Genomic DNA, 18,126 nt, shown 5'->3' on the forward strand with positions numbered 1-18,126 from the left:
TTGATCATTAAACAAATTTCTGTAAACATTTTCCAAGTCAAAAAGTTTTGAGATATGAATGTACTAATTGAAAAAAATATTTTCCTTCAACTGAGTGTTTATTAAAGTACATAGAAGTTTATAATCAAGATTGCACTACAATTAAACTTTGTGAAAAAAAACCTTTATCTAACTCTACAAGCTTGATGTTGAATAATAAGATTACAAAGAAAACTGAATTTTAATTATAACTTTAACATCAAAATAATCCCGCATAAACCAAAAGGATTTGTGCATAAAAAATTTAGAAAAATTAATGTGGATTATATTTTTAGATAGGTAGCATCTCTAAAAGTCTCTCTTTTCCACTGTGACTGACTCACTAAATGACTGGTTGTCTCTCACTTTATCAGCCTAATAAAAATTTCTTAAGTGATTTGGATACAATTTGTGATACAAGTGGTAATAACTGATTGAATTACCAGTTTGTACAAAATGTATCTCTTCTTTTTATTCTATATTAGGCTAATGACTACTCCGCCTCCCCCAAAGGCCTCTAGGGGCACATATTGGAGGGGGAGGAAGAGGCGGATTCAACCACCCTTCCAATTTAAATCTTAGTTTCAAAAAAGAAAAAGGTAATGTTTTTTTGGGAGGGGGGAGGGTTATTTTTTTCTAATGGTAATTTGAAATTTCTCTTTGGAGGGTGGTGGTACTTTTCCCAAAATATTTGTAAGCCTTACCAGGACCTATGAAATACACTCAAAAGGAGAACCATATCGGTTAAGCGATTGGATAGATGAGTTACATACAAAAAATCGTACAACTTTATATAATAGGATAATACTATGAAACCTTTGTTTTCATTGTTTTTGTTATGTAAAAATAACAAAGTATTTTAGAGTAGCTGCTCTATTATAGACGTAATAGTAATAATGTAGCTTATTTATGTTTTAATGCTTCTATTTATGTTTAGAACAAAAGATATGATTCATTATCTGTAAATATATTCTCTCTGCAGATAGACATTACTGCGGCCAGTATATCACCAAATACTCGGTATATAAGGAAAATAAAAAGAATAAATACAAATGTCTTTTCTTTATTGTAAAGCCAAGAAATGGACTTAATCACTTATAGTTTAATGTTAATAATTTGAATATATGAATAATAACTACAATTCAAAACCATAATCTAGTACTGGTTGATAAAATAATGTTTAAACAAACTAAAACAAAAAATTAAACAAGATGCAACTTTGTTAATTTTGTACATGGTGGTATGGAATATTTTGATATTCCTTATATTCTAATAAAGGGAAGGTAAAAGTAATTTCCTTTTTTTGAATTTTATAACCGGACTAGATAGTAATCTTAATACATCGATAAGAATATAAAGTTAGTTTCAATCCCATAACTGTATATAAACAGACCAATTAAAATAAAATTGGACCTGGATTCTTGCAAATATATATATCATTATGGTTATTGTGTCAACTGAAACTATTGGCTGTGTTGCAAAATAAAAGATCAAAAGAATATTGCACACACATATGAATATTGAATAATCACTTCCCAAAGTAGTCTTATTCATAGTAAATTTACTTTTAGTACCATTCATTAATTCAAATAAGGAACTACTTTTCCTGTTTGTTTCAACATAATGATTTGTTTGATTTAAACCCTTCTTTAAAAATTATGATGTTTACTAGTAGTTGGAGAAATAATGTTGTACATAATGTTTAAGTGAATATCAGGTAAATTAACTTTTCTAGCATATCAATCAAGATTATCATTGCCAAATTGTCTACATTGATAACTGCATGGATTTAAATGCAAAACAGTCTTACAATGAAGCATTAAATTGATGAACAGCCCCGATGATGATAAACAAAATTACCTCTTTTGTAGATTAAAATTATTTGTTGAAAAGTGTGAACACTACTGGATTGGAACTAAACGCTCAAAATTGCATTACAGCGCCTAAAGATTTTGAGCTAATGTATAGGAGAACGTGTTTATAAAACTTTGGTTATGAGTAAAATTCACAGTCCAATGTTTCAAGGTTCAACACGCAATTTTATTTGTTAAGCTTATTAACAGCGAAGCTACTCTATCATTTGAAATGTCCGTGTGTCTGTCTGAAGCGTTTTAGGGGAAACGTGAATTTTAAGCTTAAAACATACATGCCGACAACTTTTAGCAGGGATCGGAAGCCGCGCGTAAGCCGCGTGTAAGCCTCACTGAAATCGTCATTTTATCACTATAAAATTTAGCTGGATGTATAAAACTGCTCTTTGGCAGACAATCCTTCTTTCTGAAATTTATTTTTCTGCTCACAAGCAGGTTTAAAACTGAGGCTTATGCGCGGCTGAGGCGCGGCTTCCGAACCCTGACTTTTAGGCATATTTAAAAAATTTATTTTTTATTTATCAATGTTTTTTTGGGAAACGTTATTTTCTCGGATCCTATAAAATTTTTCCATGTTTTTGGGGAAACGTAATTTTCTCTGATCCTATAAAATCAACATTCCTATCAATATGAAGCAGAATTAAGTAAAAATCATCTATGGTGATCAGACTGCTTGTAGGCAGTTCTTTTGGTTACTTTTATTAACATTTTTCCCGATATCTTTGTTTTTTTTTGGTTCAATTTCAATTTTTTTTGGATTACAGTATCAAAATTAAATTTCCTGTTGTTCTGAGGTATTTTTGTTTTCTGGATAAAAGGACAAGTAGCTTTTTCGGGATTTTTTCTTCAACATTCTTGATTATAACAAATGGTATTAAAATCCTTTGTCTGTATTCTTATCCATGATCTTTTCACGCTTCGCTACTTATGAATGTTGTCATTCTTGTTTTTTAAAAATTATTCGCTTGTTACACTTATCTATAAAAAAAATATTTTCATTTATTTTTCTTAGACTTAATTATATTTACTTTGTCTGTCTATTTTATTAATATGTAACAATTGATAATTAATATATTAATGATTATTGATATAATCATGTTATTAATAACAAGACAGCTAACGGCCATAACGCGCTAGGTTGAAATAAAAAAAAACATTTTATTAAATATTGCTATAGTTAATATTTTTGATAGTAAGGTTAATTTTAAAAGTAGTATACAAGCATACCCTTTTTGGTAGATTCAAACGTTTGGAAAGTCAACTTAATGAACCAATCAAGAATGATTTATTGAAAGTAAAAGAGATTTAACTACATCTATATATTCAACCGAAATATCATTCATTTACTAAGTATATTTGCGATAACTTTTATTTAATGAAATCTTCCAATTTTTAACATGTACAAAACGGTCTGCTTAATTGCTTCAAGATCCATGTCAGATCTATATAGGAAATAAATGTCTATAAACGAGCTCAAGTTTTCCAAAGAATATTTGTTTAAAACTCATAGTGCTCCAATAATCCATAATAAACTCTCATTGCCCAGAACGATAAGACCCATTATTTTACTTTATTAAAAATAAATTCCTTTTTTTAATTTCATGTTGCTATTTACCTTATATCCATGTATTTAATTTCTAATCATAAAAAAGAAAATTTAGATTTATAATATAATAAATTTAAGAAAACTCTGTTTTAAAAGAATTCGATTGTGGCGACACTTTGTATGTTCAAATATTAAACTAAAATTGTAATCATCATCATTAACCCTTTGGTGATGGTAATGTAAAGAAAAAAATATAATCTAAAAAATCTTTTTAAAATCATTTAGATTATTAAATATTTACTTTCTTTCAGATAGTAATGCCGGGTGAGGAAAATAGATTTATTGAGAAATAGATATGCATATAGAAAACTAGCCAATAGGGAGATAATTATATCGAGCCAACTCTAGTTTCATATATACATACTTAGTTACAGACAAAATGAAGAAACTAAGCTTTATAAAACACGCTTTTCGTGTTAATAATAAAGAAATAATGAATATTCCCTAAGAGGGTATGTATTGTTTATGTCTGTTAGTCTGTCTGCCTTTCATTATACAGGTAGACTTTTTATCAACAGCGAAACTACTCTATGGCTAGGGTTTATAACTCAATCTTATACAGTTTCAGAGCAGTTTTTTCATTCACTGCACTGTTTAAAGTGTTTTAGCATAATTTATCTACTTTTTACCAGGGGGGAGGGAGGGGACATTGGACTACAAATTACACTGGTACCCAAAGTTTTATAACCACATTATCTTATTCGTTGGTTAAAATTATTCAGATAGTTTTATTCAATTGTGATTATTTTAAGAAAAAATTTAATCTACAAAAGGGATAACTTTGTTTTTTATAATTGGAGATGTACAATAATCAAGTTATTTCCATTTTCATATTGTTAATCTATAATACAAAGTAGAACGATGTCTGTCTGTCTGTTTGTTTGTGTGTTTGTTTGTCTGTTTGTTTGTAGCGAAGGATCTCGCTAACCGCTGAACCGATCGGGTTCTCCTTTAAAGGGTAGCTTCTCATAGTTCCCGGGAAGGGAAATACCTCCCCCCCCCCCCCGAAAAAAAATTTCTTTTAAAAACTAAAAATAAAATAGTGGGGTCGACTTAACCCCCCCCCCCAAAAAAAAAAATAATTCCCCCCCCCCCAAATTGTTTATTCTTTTTCTATTTTATTTTAAATCTAAAATACGAAAATTTATTTGATCAAACCTCTTGGGGCAAAGCCCCTAGAGGCTAGGGGCGAAGCTGCTAGTAGTTTATAAAGCTTCACCCCATGGTGCAGTGGAGGTTCCTCCAAGCACAAGAAAATAGCTTAAAACCATCACAGGACTAAAGGTATATTCCCTGAAGAGTAGAGCCCAATCGGTTCAGCAGTTACTGAGATCTTAAGTTTCAGGCAGAAAGACGGACTGACGGACGGTCAGACAGACGTAAAGACGGCCGGACTGACAATTTTATAAAATTAATATTTGTAACTGTATGTTTCTAATAAAATACAATGGATATTTATAAGAAAAAGGAAGTAAACAGGGAAGGTTTTATCCATTACACATTACAATCAAGCTTATGAAAAAGGTATTTTGTGTTTGTTTTGTTTAATGGACTTTTAATAGATGAAAACTTTATTTAGTTTAAATAATTTATAACAAAATAATATTCCATTAAAAAAATATACCTATGGAATGTCTGTCTATCATTTTGTTGGTCTGTTTATCTATAATACATAGTAAAACAATGTCTGTTTGTACGTCCGTCTCATAGACGCCCAAAGGGGGGGGGGGTAATGGGGCGATTACCCCCCCCCATTTAAAATTTACCCCTACCCTGGGGTTGCCGTAGGCCCCCCCAACCATTTAGGAGGGGGTATTTACCCCTCCCCCCCCCAAACAATTTTAGGGGGGGTAAACTACATTTTCCCCTAGCAACAGATTTCAGGGGGGGTAATTACCTCCCCCAAGCAAATTTTACCCCCGGGGTAAAAATTTTAAGGGGGGGGGGGGGAATTTGCAGCGCGCTTCGCGCGCCATTTTACCCCCTCCTTAAAAATTTTTTACGTCCCCCCCCAAAAAAAAAGCTTGGACGCCCCTGGTCCGTCTGTCCGTCTAAAGCTTAAGATCTCAGTAATTACTGAATCGATTGAGCTCTACTCTTAAGGGAATATACCTCTTAGTCATGTGATGGTTTTAAGCTATTTTCTTAACCCCCTAAAAATACCCCTTAAAAAATATTTTTTTTCTTTTTAAATCTAAAATATAGAAAATTAGGTTGATCTAACCTCTTGGGGAAAAGTAATGAACAATCGAAATATTTTTTTAGGGGAGCTTTATATTTTAAAAATCTTTTTATGGAGTGTAGATGAACACTTTGATTTCAGTAAAGAAAATCAATGATCTTAAAATAAACATAAAATAGACGTACACAAATATCTGACTTAATATGTAGAATTGTATAAAAGTTTTACTGGTGGAACTAACAGAAGGATTAAGAGATTTTGTTTTGTGTGACACAAATAGTAAATGTTACAACAGTTGACACAAAAGAAAAGGAAATCCAATAACAAAATATTTTACATTTTCTGTATATACACAGGGAGGGAGGGGACATTCGGCTCTTTGTTACACTAGTCCACAAAGTCTTATATTAACGTTTTCTTATTTGTTGGCTTAACAACCTTGGGGACTTTTATTGAATTTGGATTGTTGGTTTATCAAGTTGAGTGTCCAAACGTTTTATCCACTAACAGAAATCAACAGAAGGGGTAATTTTGTGTATTATCATTGGGGATGTAGATTAATTTATCGGCCAATGTCTTATCCCTTTAGATTCCTTATACTGTATTTGTCTGTATTCGTTTTTATAAAGTAAGCAAGGATAAATATATCCATAAGTGGCACAGCATTAAAAGTTAAAAATAACTTGGATCATGGATGGAACAATTAAGAACAGTAAACTAATATTCTATAAAACAGAAAGTTCTCAAAATTTGGTAGAATTAATAAATATGAAAATACAAAAAATCACGAAACCTTTCAAGTAATTCTATGCTGAAAATACGGATGGAGTACATACGGACATCATTAAGAATGATTCTGACTAATAGCTACGATGATTTTAAAGCAAAAATTAAAAATCAGGACTAGTATTTAAAAACCCTTTAGTTACATAAAATCCAGGAATAAGGTATAACCAACAAGCAAAATAAATCTAAAATAATATTTGGGGGGCAAATGGAGAGGTCGTCAATTTTACGATGTGTTTCCCCCCAACGACAGCTGAAAAACACGAATAGGTTTCGTGCTTTTTTCTGAATTAATTTCGTTATTGGTATAAGCTGCATAAAATCAAGTTAATATAAAGCACACTATAAGAGTAATAGCTGCTGCGACCATAAAGAGAAGAAAAACCAGAGAGACAGCCTAAAACCATCCTGGGAGTTTGCCTAATATGGAGAAATCAATCAGTTTAATTTAAGCTATAAAAACCATACAAACCTTACCACTTAATCATTGGATATTTTTTGATACATACCACGTTTAGGTACATGACTAACCAACGACCCATGTGACACATACACAATACATTTGGAGTAGCTTTGCTACTAAAAAAAAGAAAACTGACAACATCAAAACTGTACAAAAATGGTTGAATAATATGTAAAATATTATAAAAATCAGTTATCATATAATCTAAGAATAATATCAATAGAATTAAAGTGTATTTATAGAAGTTGAAGTTTGATAAGGACAATTCTATAGATTCGAATGGATAAAAAAAATTGAAAGACATATTTGATATCAAATAGTATTTGATTTATACAAGACACATTTCGGCGTTTCCCCTTAAAATCCCTGTTGAACCGGAACCCTCCCACCCCTTATTTTGAAACTATGCGTCTTGCGTAATATTGAAAGGGGTACGCAAATTTCAGATCTCAGTTTTCGCTATTTGATTTACTATTTTTCTGTATAAGATAAAACGATGATTGCTAGATTATCTAATTCGCTATAATATAAAGAAAAATTTTTCTCAAATCGCCAAATCTGGGGTCTGAAATTTGCGTCACCCTTCCATCCTGACGCAAGACGCATAACTACCGTGGCATTATTTTGTCTACTATCTGAAACGAAATTGAGAAAAGGATGGGGGGTTTCGGCATGTACTGTGAGGGAAAGCACCACTATTTTCTTTTCTTTAAGTTTTAAATCAATCCTTCTTTCCGTTGAAGACAGATTGAATCTGCAATGGATTTTATAAATAAATAATCCTCAACACTTTATTTCTTATCAACTGTAAAAAAATACATTTAACAGCAAGGGATATTTTATTTGTAAAAAGCTGTTTTGCTATATACTTTTACTAGTGGCTTCGCCCCTAGCCTTTAGCAAAGGGGTATATAAGGTTAAATTTTTACAAGCATGGTTCCATTAAAACCCTCACCTTTTGAAAAGAAAACTAACGAAGTAGCGGGTTTCGTCGTATTTTCACAGTAGCTTTTGACAGGTTATTTTAGTTAAGGTAAAAATGATCGTCCTGCAGGGTTAAGAGAGCCCCCCTCCCCCCTCCCTACACAGGGGCTAGAAATGTAAGAAAATCTACTCTGAAAGTTCTAGTTTCTATAGTTTGCCAAATCATGATTTTTGTCATACTTTTACATGCATAGCAATCGTTAATTTTTCCCTAGCCTCGCTCAAATGAATGTTCATACCCTTATCTGCATTAATATCCAATAAGGTTTTTTTTAGGATAAATATTTCATGTGTTTATTTGTGGAGAGAAAAACACAATGGATATTAGAAGTACAAAGATCTGTTTTAAAAGCGAAGCTTTTCTATAATTAGGGTCGGTCCGTACGTCCGTCCGTCCGTACGTCTGAGACAGATAGCTTTTTTTGATAATTTAGGCATGTTAGAATTGTCCTATCGATTTCAAACTTTGCATGGTGATTCCTGAAGTAGTTAGGTATGATTTAGAAAGCGTAGCAACTCAATAATCATTACCAGAATGTCTGTACGTCCATTTTAAACATGTTGATTTTTTACAAAAAATTTTTATGTGATCTAATTATCCGAATGTTCTGATTTTTGGTATACTGATTCCTGGGACAACAAAGTATAATGTTATAAGCAAAGCAACTCCAAAATCAATTCCTAAAAATGTAAGTATGTCCATAAACATTATCCTGTATCAAGATGTTTTTCAACAAATATACTCACAATTTTGCTTTGACTCTTATTCATTTATATTCTGATTATTCAGTTCTGACACTATACAAGTGTTAATGTCCGTGTGTTTCAGAGCTTCGCTTTTATGGATGTTGTCATCCTTGTTTTTTTGTGTTTCCCTCAAAGTGCCTAGCTAGCACAGAACCTATTATTTTTTAAGAAAGTTGAAAAGAGGAGTGAGTCTGGGTTCTTATTTTTTCTTTATGTATAACAACTTTTGGGAGCCCTAAACTAACACCACTTCTCATTTTCCATTTATATTAAAACAAAGTGTTCCTTTGCTTGCTAGACACTTGAGTGAAACCACCTAAATGTAAAAAAAAAACATGGAAGCAAGGACTTGGATAAAAAATCAAACAAGAATAAAATACAAAACAAGAAATTGGTCTAATATAGCAATCTATGTAAAAAGTATTTGAGTAACACTCTACAATATTTTAACTCTGTTATTGACGGATATTCTATTTCATAGTTGATTAACCCTTGAGTCACGGAAGCATAAAAACAATACAACAAGATTAACCCTTTAGAAGTAATCAACCATAAAAACCATAAAAAAAAACAATACATAGAAAATGTTTACAGACATATCAGTACATGCCCCAAATATGAGTGTTTATGTCTGGTGTTTGATATGATAAGATATATATTAGGGTTGGGCCGGATATCCGGCCAACGCCGGATATCCTGCAAATCACCGGATAACCGGCGAAATTACCAAATATTGAAGTAGCCAAAAAAAATTCTTCATAAATTGGGGGTTTATTGTATAAAATTAAGGTCAAAACTTAAAGATTAAGTGACTACCTATTAAATGATCTTTCTTCTATGCAAATAATTTACTTAACTATTACTTCCCTCAATCTGTAATATTAACCCCTAATGGTTGGAGGATGGTTGGGGGAAGTGGCGTTGAACGCCCCCCCCCTCTGTTTTTTTCTATCTCATTTTCTGTGTATGAAAAGTAGAGGGCTATAACTGAGTGACTTTCGAAATATGGGTATCACACTGACACACATAACTGAGAGTTGGAATTTTTTTAATACCTCCATCCTTGCGGGCACAGAATGCCAGTAAACCATATTAAACATAGCATTTCATATTATCAAATACTAAAATATCCTATAGTCGTACATCCTCATATGCAATATAGGTGTTCAAGTCGTTTTCAGGTTCCAGGTATAATCCTGCAAGTCCTGAACCTCCAGGTCTTCAGAAATCTTTAAACAGTTCTTGTGACCGCAATTTTTGACTTAGAGACTTCAAATTTAAAACTTAGGCTTTTTTATATGTCTTAATGACATATTACAATTTCATAAAATCCGTTGCCGTTTACCTATCGACCGACGGTTTGCAGCTGGCAGCTGCCAAGTACTGCTGCAGCTCCCAAAATTTATGTTTTGAGATTTCTAATGTAAAATTTACATAAAGAAGAACATATTCAGAAAAAATTGTTCTTCTAGCTCCAATAATAAGAAAATTCCAGCCATTTAAAATTTAAAATAGAAGATATTTTGTTGTAGAATATAAAAGATTTTATTGCCGGATATCCGGCCGGATAGTTTCAATATCCCGGTATCCGGCCGGATATTTAAAATGGCCGGCTATCCGGCCCAACCGGCTGGAGCGATCGTTCTGCTATTTTCGGATACCTACTAGATTTTTATATACTGGCAGCATCCTCCATAAAAAAGTTGGGATTTAAAAGAGACTTCATCCTGACTCCCCCCCCCCCCCCAAACTCGGAATAGGGTTAACCAACAAATATTGCGCATAAACATAATTTTATCCTTGTTTGTTGAATGTTTATTATGATAACAACATAACAATTGACAATCAAATATTAAGATATCTTTCTTAAATACGTATTGTTATGTAAACATCGATAAAAACAAGGATAACAACATCAATAAAAACTTTGTAAATATCAAGAGGTACGACAAACAGATAACAACACTTGTAGAGTGTCAGAATACTTATTTACAGTTCCAAACAAAATTGTATGTAAAATTGTGCCAGAATTAATTAAATACGGATCAGGAAGGACATACTTACCTTACCAGATACCTTGTTGTCATAGAAATCATATGAATAGGATTCTTATATTACACAAAACTTTTTGTCAAAAAAGTTAAGAATCAGTAAGTTTTGAATGTACAAGAATTTTTGGGAACAATACTGGCACTTTTTAAATTGTATCAAACTATAGCAGGTTTGAATTTATCAGGACAATTTCAACATGCCTAAATTAACTATTAGAGCTATCCAGTATGGACGTACAGACGGTACGAACTAACTATAGACAAGCTAAGCTTTTAATAAAGCATTAAAAATCAAATCAGTAACAAATATAGATTTATAACTTAATAACTATTTGATGTTTATTTTTGTTAGAAATAACATTTTAAAAGCGAAGCTTTTCTGTAATTAGGGTCGGTCCGTCCGTCCGTAACGGATAGCTTTTTTCATAGAATTGTCCTATCGACTTCATTTTACATTTTGCATGGTGATCCCTGTAGTAGTAAGGTACAATTTATGGATGTTGTCATCCTTGTTTATTCAGATAGACGTGGAAAATGTAATTTTTGTCAGTTTAACTTTAGAAACGCATTTGACAAATAACAACCATAAATGAAAGAAGAACTAAGGAGTAGGTAGGTTGTGCTAAAATTCCGTAAAGGTGTGAGTTTTAAGGCTTTAATACAGTAGTAGAACGATAAGATTTATGTTAAAATTTTGGTCTATAGTAGGGTTGGGCCGGATATCCGGCCATTTTCAATATCCGGCCGGATACCGGATATTGAAACTATCCGGCCGGATATCCGGCAATATAATATTTTATATTTACAACAAAAATTTCTGCTTTTTTAATTGTAAATGGCTGTGATTTTCTTATTATTGAAGCTATAAGAACAATTTTTTTCTGAATATGTTTATCTTTATGTAAATTTTATATTAGAAATCTTAAAACATAAATTTTGGTGGGAGCAGCAGTTCTTGGCAGCTGCCAGCCTCAAACTGGCGGTCGGCAGGTAAACAGCAGCGGGTTTTATGAAATTGTAATATGTCATGAAAACATATAAAAAGCCTAAATTTAAAATTTGAAATGTCTAAGTCAAAAATTGCTGTCACAGGAACCTTTTAATGATTTCTGGAGACCTGGAGGTTCAGGACTTGCAGAACTATATGTGGCATAGTGCCTTCTTCATTCAAGTTTATGCATTTCCATCCCTGTCCACATTCCTATACTTCTCCAGCTGAGTCAGACCTACACTGATAACCGCCACTATGTTCCATCCTGCTGCGTTGAGGGGCTAGTTGATTTATGTAGGCCTTTGTGTGAACATCTCACCACCAGCTTACATTCGGTAGACTGTATACCTATATGCTAGGTTGTCGACAGTCTTAGTTCCTTATTCCTGTGCACGTGGTTTTCTGTCCTGTACAGAAAACGTGACGTCCAAGCTTTTAATTGATATCATATTTAAATATACTCAATAAATAATCATCCCATTATTCTGCCTATTCTAACCAGTTTAAATGCTTAATAAATCTTGTATTTTTTATGAAATACCTTTGTTAAATTATTAATATATAATTGCGCCGAAGCTACTCTATACTCGTATTCCGGTCTGTCTGTACATCCCCTCTTACGTCATTTTGGCGCAGTCTTGTCTACCACTCAATTTTTGAGGGGGAAAGGTATAGATAATTATTAACGTACGGACAAAATCAAACTGTAAAGTAGCTTCGATTGCAAAGTGAAATTAATATTTTCCTAATAGATAACTAAGTTTATTCACGGAAACAGTTTATAGTAACAATTTGTTACAGAATATTGCTAATAATTATTTCGTGGCAAACTGCCAAATAAAGATAAAAAGGAACCCGCCTTTTATTTTCACATAAGTATTTAATTTCACATATTTCCATATTTTCTCCCTAAAACAGGAAGAAAGGGATACTCCCAAGTTCTTAAAAAGTTCGTGGTAGACAAATAAGTGTTAACGAACACTACAGCTCCAGCACCATGACCGATAATGCCAAGAAGGGGGATGGCGATAAAACCAAAACTTCGCCTCCTCCGCCGGCTCCGACCGTCCCTGATAACATGCAGCCGCAGTCAGACCCACTTTCCCCTGAAAAAATCAAAGAATTCATAACGGAAGCGTTAAACGTTAAATTAAACGAATACTCGTCACATTATAGAGATATGATAAAACAAGAATCCGAGATTATGAAGCTCGAAATAGAAACAAAATGGGCAGGGTTTAAGGACACGGAATCACATCGCAGATTATTAGCCGACACCGACATCTTAGACCTAAAACGTAGGGTATCAAAACTCCCAGCGGACGGAAATCTAGGCCCATTGTTTGCGGAAAAAACGTTAAATGAAAGTCTCAACATGACTCATTTTAACACCATAGGTGACGACTCAATTAATGCCACTTTTTACGACCGGTTATCGGTCCAACAAAAGATAAGCGTGACCGAATGGGTTGCCAAGGATAGAATTGCAGCCCCAGGTTGTATGGCCTATTCAATTGTAGGCTTTGTAGGTCCGGCGGATAATGAAAATTGGATGAATGTAAGGGAAACTTCCCTAACGGAATACGAAAAAACTTTATTGGAAAAATTTCCCTTTATCCCTGATAGGATTAAGTCGTTAGAGCCTCTCCGTAGATCTGCACGGTCTGCACCCAATGTAACAACAAGACCCTCTACAAGAAGCACACCAGGCACACCCGCGACGGCAGCAACCAGCGCCGCGACGATGATTTTATTAAAGAATGCTTTATTAAGGGACAAAAATGGGATTCCGATTTTGCAAGGGATGCCCCTAGGTGGGACGGCAGAGCCGACTTTGATAATTTCTTCGCTAATTTGTGGAGGGTTGCAAAAACATACAGAATCTGTGACCCAATCCTTTTTAAGGATATTTTATACCAGCGAATTTATGACTCTAGAGGGGAACGATTAGGGGACCTAATTACGCTTGAAAGAAATTAGGCCTTATCTGCCTTAAGTTATTACCTGATGATCAGAAGGCTGGTCACTCCTTTCTCGGATCCAGAAGTAGCCTCGCAGTACTTCTACAACCTAAAACAGGAGACTAATCAACCCCTTGACACCTACTTTGAGAACAAACTTAAGGTGTTCAAACTCATGAACCCTGGCATAATACCTAAAAAGAAGTGGAAAGAATTCTACCTTAACGTTAGCAAAAATTTACTGTATTCAAACCTTGCCATGGACATGGCCAATTATGTTGAGGGTATGCAATTTTTGGATGACTACAACGCTTACTTAAATAAACTTATTACCGGACAAAGATACGTTAATTGGGACAGGTCTGGCCACATTAGCAAGGAAAACCTTTCGGCTTGCTATTCCCAAGCCATGGAAATGTTCCTACCCAAAAATTCTGCGGAAACGAAAAAACAACCCATAATCAGCATTATCGAAGATAATACCCCCACTAACATGGCAGTGTATAAGGAAAACTTAACCGAAGAACCTGATGAGGTTCCTTCTTGGGTAGATCATGAGGATGATCCTATTGCTTGGGATCAAATCGAGGGCGTCATAGGAGCCTTTAATGGGAGGAGTAAAAATATTAAATGCTGGCATTGTAATATCCCCGGCCACGTAGTACAGAACTGTAACAAAAAGGTAGCTGGGGAGCCTCCACATCCCGAGTCCCGCTTTGGGAAAACACGAACTAAATTCACCCCACCTAGAAAAGTTTCGGGTAATAGTAATAAAATACCTGAGCAGTATGCGCGTAAAACCATCAACCAAATGGATCAGGAAGCCAGCGATGAATCTGAAATAGATAAACATGTACAAGCGCTTGTTAAAAATCACGTCCATTATATGTAAAAGATAAATGGATATATGCGATATTAATTGTCCCTATCCTAGAAAATAACAATTGGCTGAATGAATTTCATATTTTGATATGGAAAGATAAACAAAATATCCCATGTCAAGCTGAACTTGCAAATTCCTTAATATCAAATATCCCTTACCAGGCAATGCTTTGGCGCGGGAAAATAAAACAAATTGTTATTATTAAGTATGACTAAGCAACATAAAATAAACTCCTTCCCCTCCTTTCCCTATCCCACCGTAGCCGAGACAGGAAATTGGGGGAAAGAGGGAGGTAACCTGAGGAGCATTTCGCATGCACTTAAGATTTCCATTCCTTTAAAAAATTAATAGTCTTTATAAAGAAGCCAACAAGTGAATACTTATTAACCTATTTAGTAAACTGTCCTTATTCTTAATATCGCATGATCTATTTAAAATGTAAATATCGTATATTTTTAAGTGTATATACATACGAATCTAAAACATTTTAATTCGATTTTTAACCGCTAGGGGACTTCAAGCGAATTATCTGTATATAAACAATGATTTTCGAGCTAAATCCTCAGTATCAATTTTATTTGAAAGCTGCACATTTTTAGCCTCTGATTCTTTTTGTAGCTGAAATACTTCAGCAATTATGTATAATAACGGATTCGTATGGGTTAATATCATTGTATTTTGCACAGTGACAATAATAGAACTATATTTAATTTATTATGTATCCGAAAGATGTCGCCTCGAGTGCTACCGCGGTCCATATAAATAGATAATAAGAAAAAGGGGGGGGGGGTCTACTGCAAATCTGTATAAATACGAGTGAATATCCAAATCTAATTCAGTTGTTCAAAAAGATTTTCAATTATCTTTTCCTCTCTGATTTTTTGAGCTGCAATCAAGCAGCATTTAAAAATTAAAAACTTAAATTACTTAAAACGTGATTAATAAAATCTTAAATTATTTTGATTAAAATTTGATTGAATTATATTTCGCTAGGACTACTAGCAAAATAAAAATACCTTAGTTCTATTAACTTCCGCTAGGATGATCAGCGGAATAAAGGGCCACTATATAAAATTGAATGCATATTGTTAATAGTAAATACATATACATGTTCTACCCCATAGGTGGAAAAAACTTTTTAAATTAAGTATAAATACTAACAATATCAGAAAAATAAATCAGTTAGGGTAGATCCTCTCAAGTGTGTTCGACGTATCTAATATTTTTTGAGCTGTAACACAGCGCTAACCCTATATTATTTAAAATTGTGATTCAAATACTAACCTAGTAAAACTATAATCTGTATAAATACAGACAGAAATCAAAAAATAATTCAGTCAGTTTTTAATGTCTTGTTAGTTGCAAGCTGGACACTTATTTTTAAGCTACTTTGTAGCCTTTCAATCTTTTAAAAATTTAGTTCAATTTTACTCCGATAGGTTTTTATACTAATCATCATATATTCAAGTATATAAATAAGGACCCGTATTAAAGTTTAGTAGTTTCTTTAGAACTATCAACATTCTTATGCTTATTAAGAAATTTCTCGAGCTAAAAAGCGCTAAATAAGATTTAATGAAACCCAGAAAGTTATATAAAATTATTTTAACAATTAATCATATTGTTAAAACATTGCATTATTTAAAAAGATTCGACAAACAACTATACCTGGAGCACAGGAAATCTCTGTGTGAGGATTATCATCGTTTAACCGCTGGGGTTGGGATCTTGGAAGATATGCATCTTAGGTTTCGCCTAAAAATATAATTAATTTTATAATGCCAATCTGTGCAAAATTAAAAGTTTTTAACCCCACGGGGGGGGAATTCCTGCAACACGCTTTAGTGGATACAGGAAATAACTTTAGGTCCCTTATTTCTAAAGAAATCTTAGATGATAATAAAATCACATTTACCCCTGCCAATCTTAGCGCCCTGTCTGTAGATTTAAAACCAGTAAATATCGTAGGACACGTACACTTAAAGTTCAGTTTTAATGGATCAGATAAAATATTCGAGGAAACATTTTACATCCCTGAAACCACGTCTAAAATTATAAATTTAGGATATGAATTTCTTAAAGTTAATCGAATTAATTTGCTACTAGATAAGTTTTCATTTGAGCTCCCCACTGGAGAGCAAATTCCAATAGAAAATTCAACAATTAACATAGTTGAAGAGAGTAAAAACATACCCTTAATTCCCACAAACAATGTTCATACAGAACAAAATTCCCTTATCCCAGGAATAAATTGGAGTAACAAGGGGGGGACTGGGACATTAAAGCAAAATAAAACATGCGTAAAATTAGCAAAGAAAACAACATTTCTGCCAGGAGGGAATACAACGGTAATAACAATACCTACCCGCCGAAAAAACGGGAAGCTGTATATATCTCCAAATAATTCTAAAATGACAAGCCATAACGGCTTGATGCTTATGGAGGGTATTTATAATGTAAATGAAAAGGGAGAATGTTGGGTAAATTTTGTTAATTTAGCAGGAAAAAATATTACCTTACTGAATAATGTCAAAGTTGGATATTGTTTTGAATTTGAATCAGATCCCCAGAATTCCTGCAACAAAAATATTAATTAAATAAATGAATTGTCAGGAACTACACTTCTTAAAAGAATTAAATTCATTAAAGAAAAATTAGATTTAGAAAATAGCGACTTAATCAAAAATAACCCAGGGATGAAGGAAAAGGTAGTAAAATTATGCCTTGATCATTTTGATATATTTTCGATTGACGATGCCGATATCGGTAACTGCGACCTCTTACAGTATAAAATAGACTTAATCCCTGGGGCCAAACCTACTAAGGCTAGAAACATTCAATTAAACCCATTGTACGAAGCCAAATTAAAAGAACAAATTGAAAATTGGTTAAGGGGGGGCGTCATTGAGGAGGGCTACAGCGAGTGGTCCTCCCCTATCTTTGCCGTAAAGAAAAAACCGACGGCTGGGAGGGAGGGTAAACTTAGGTTTGTAATAGATTTTCGTGCGCTTAATAGTGTAACACGAAAAATTAACTGGCCCCTTCCCTTGATTTCTAGTAATTTAGAAAAATTAGGCACTGGCAATGTATTTAGTACTCTCGAATTGACTAGCGCCTTTCATGCGCTAGCCATTTCAGAGGAAAGTAAACATTTGACTGCGTTCACAGCCCTGAATCGGCAGTATCTTTTCAAGAAACTGCCGTTCGGACTGTGTAACGCGCCAAGTGTGTTCTGCCATTTGATGGACAGAGTCCTAACCCTTATCCCTGGCTTGTACGAATTCATAATTTCTTACCTTGATGATCTTATTATATTCTCAAAAAATGTTGATGAACATTTGAACCATCTCAGAAAACTCTTCGGAGTCCTAAAAATAGCAAAACTTAAGTTAAATCTAGCCAAATGTAAATTTTTTACATCTGAATGTACATATTTAGGTCATATAGTCAGTTCCCAAGGACTTAAAATGAACCCCGCATAATTAGAACAGATTAAAAATTGGAGCAGGCCCAGGACAGGCAAGGAACTCCAGCGTTTCCTGGGCTTCTCCAATTATTATAGGGCTTATTTCCCAACCTATGC

At 33.5% G+C, this 18,126-nt stretch overlaps 1 long non-coding RNA gene across 1 annotated transcript; it reads right to left on the minus strand.

Annotated features, from left to right (window-relative positions):
* Nucleotides 1–16,042: 16,042 nt before the first annotated feature.
* Nucleotides 16,043–17,913, minus strand: LOC145325453 (uncharacterized). Its single transcript, XR_013881486.1, has 3 exons — nt 17,840–17,913; nt 17,059–17,118; nt 16,043–16,298 (listed from the first exon to the last, which is right to left on the minus strand). It is a non-coding gene; the product is annotated as an uncharacterized LOC145325453 (long non-coding RNA).
* Between the last annotated feature and the right edge of the window lie 213 nt (nt 17,914–18,126).

Source organism: Acartia tonsa, chromosome 8 (assembly GCF_053477335.1).
Source record: "Acartia tonsa isolate MP-2025a chromosome 8, ASM5347733v1, whole genome shotgun sequence".
Lineage (NCBI taxonomy): Eukaryota > Metazoa > Arthropoda > Copepoda > Calanoida > Acartiidae > Acartia > Acartia tonsa.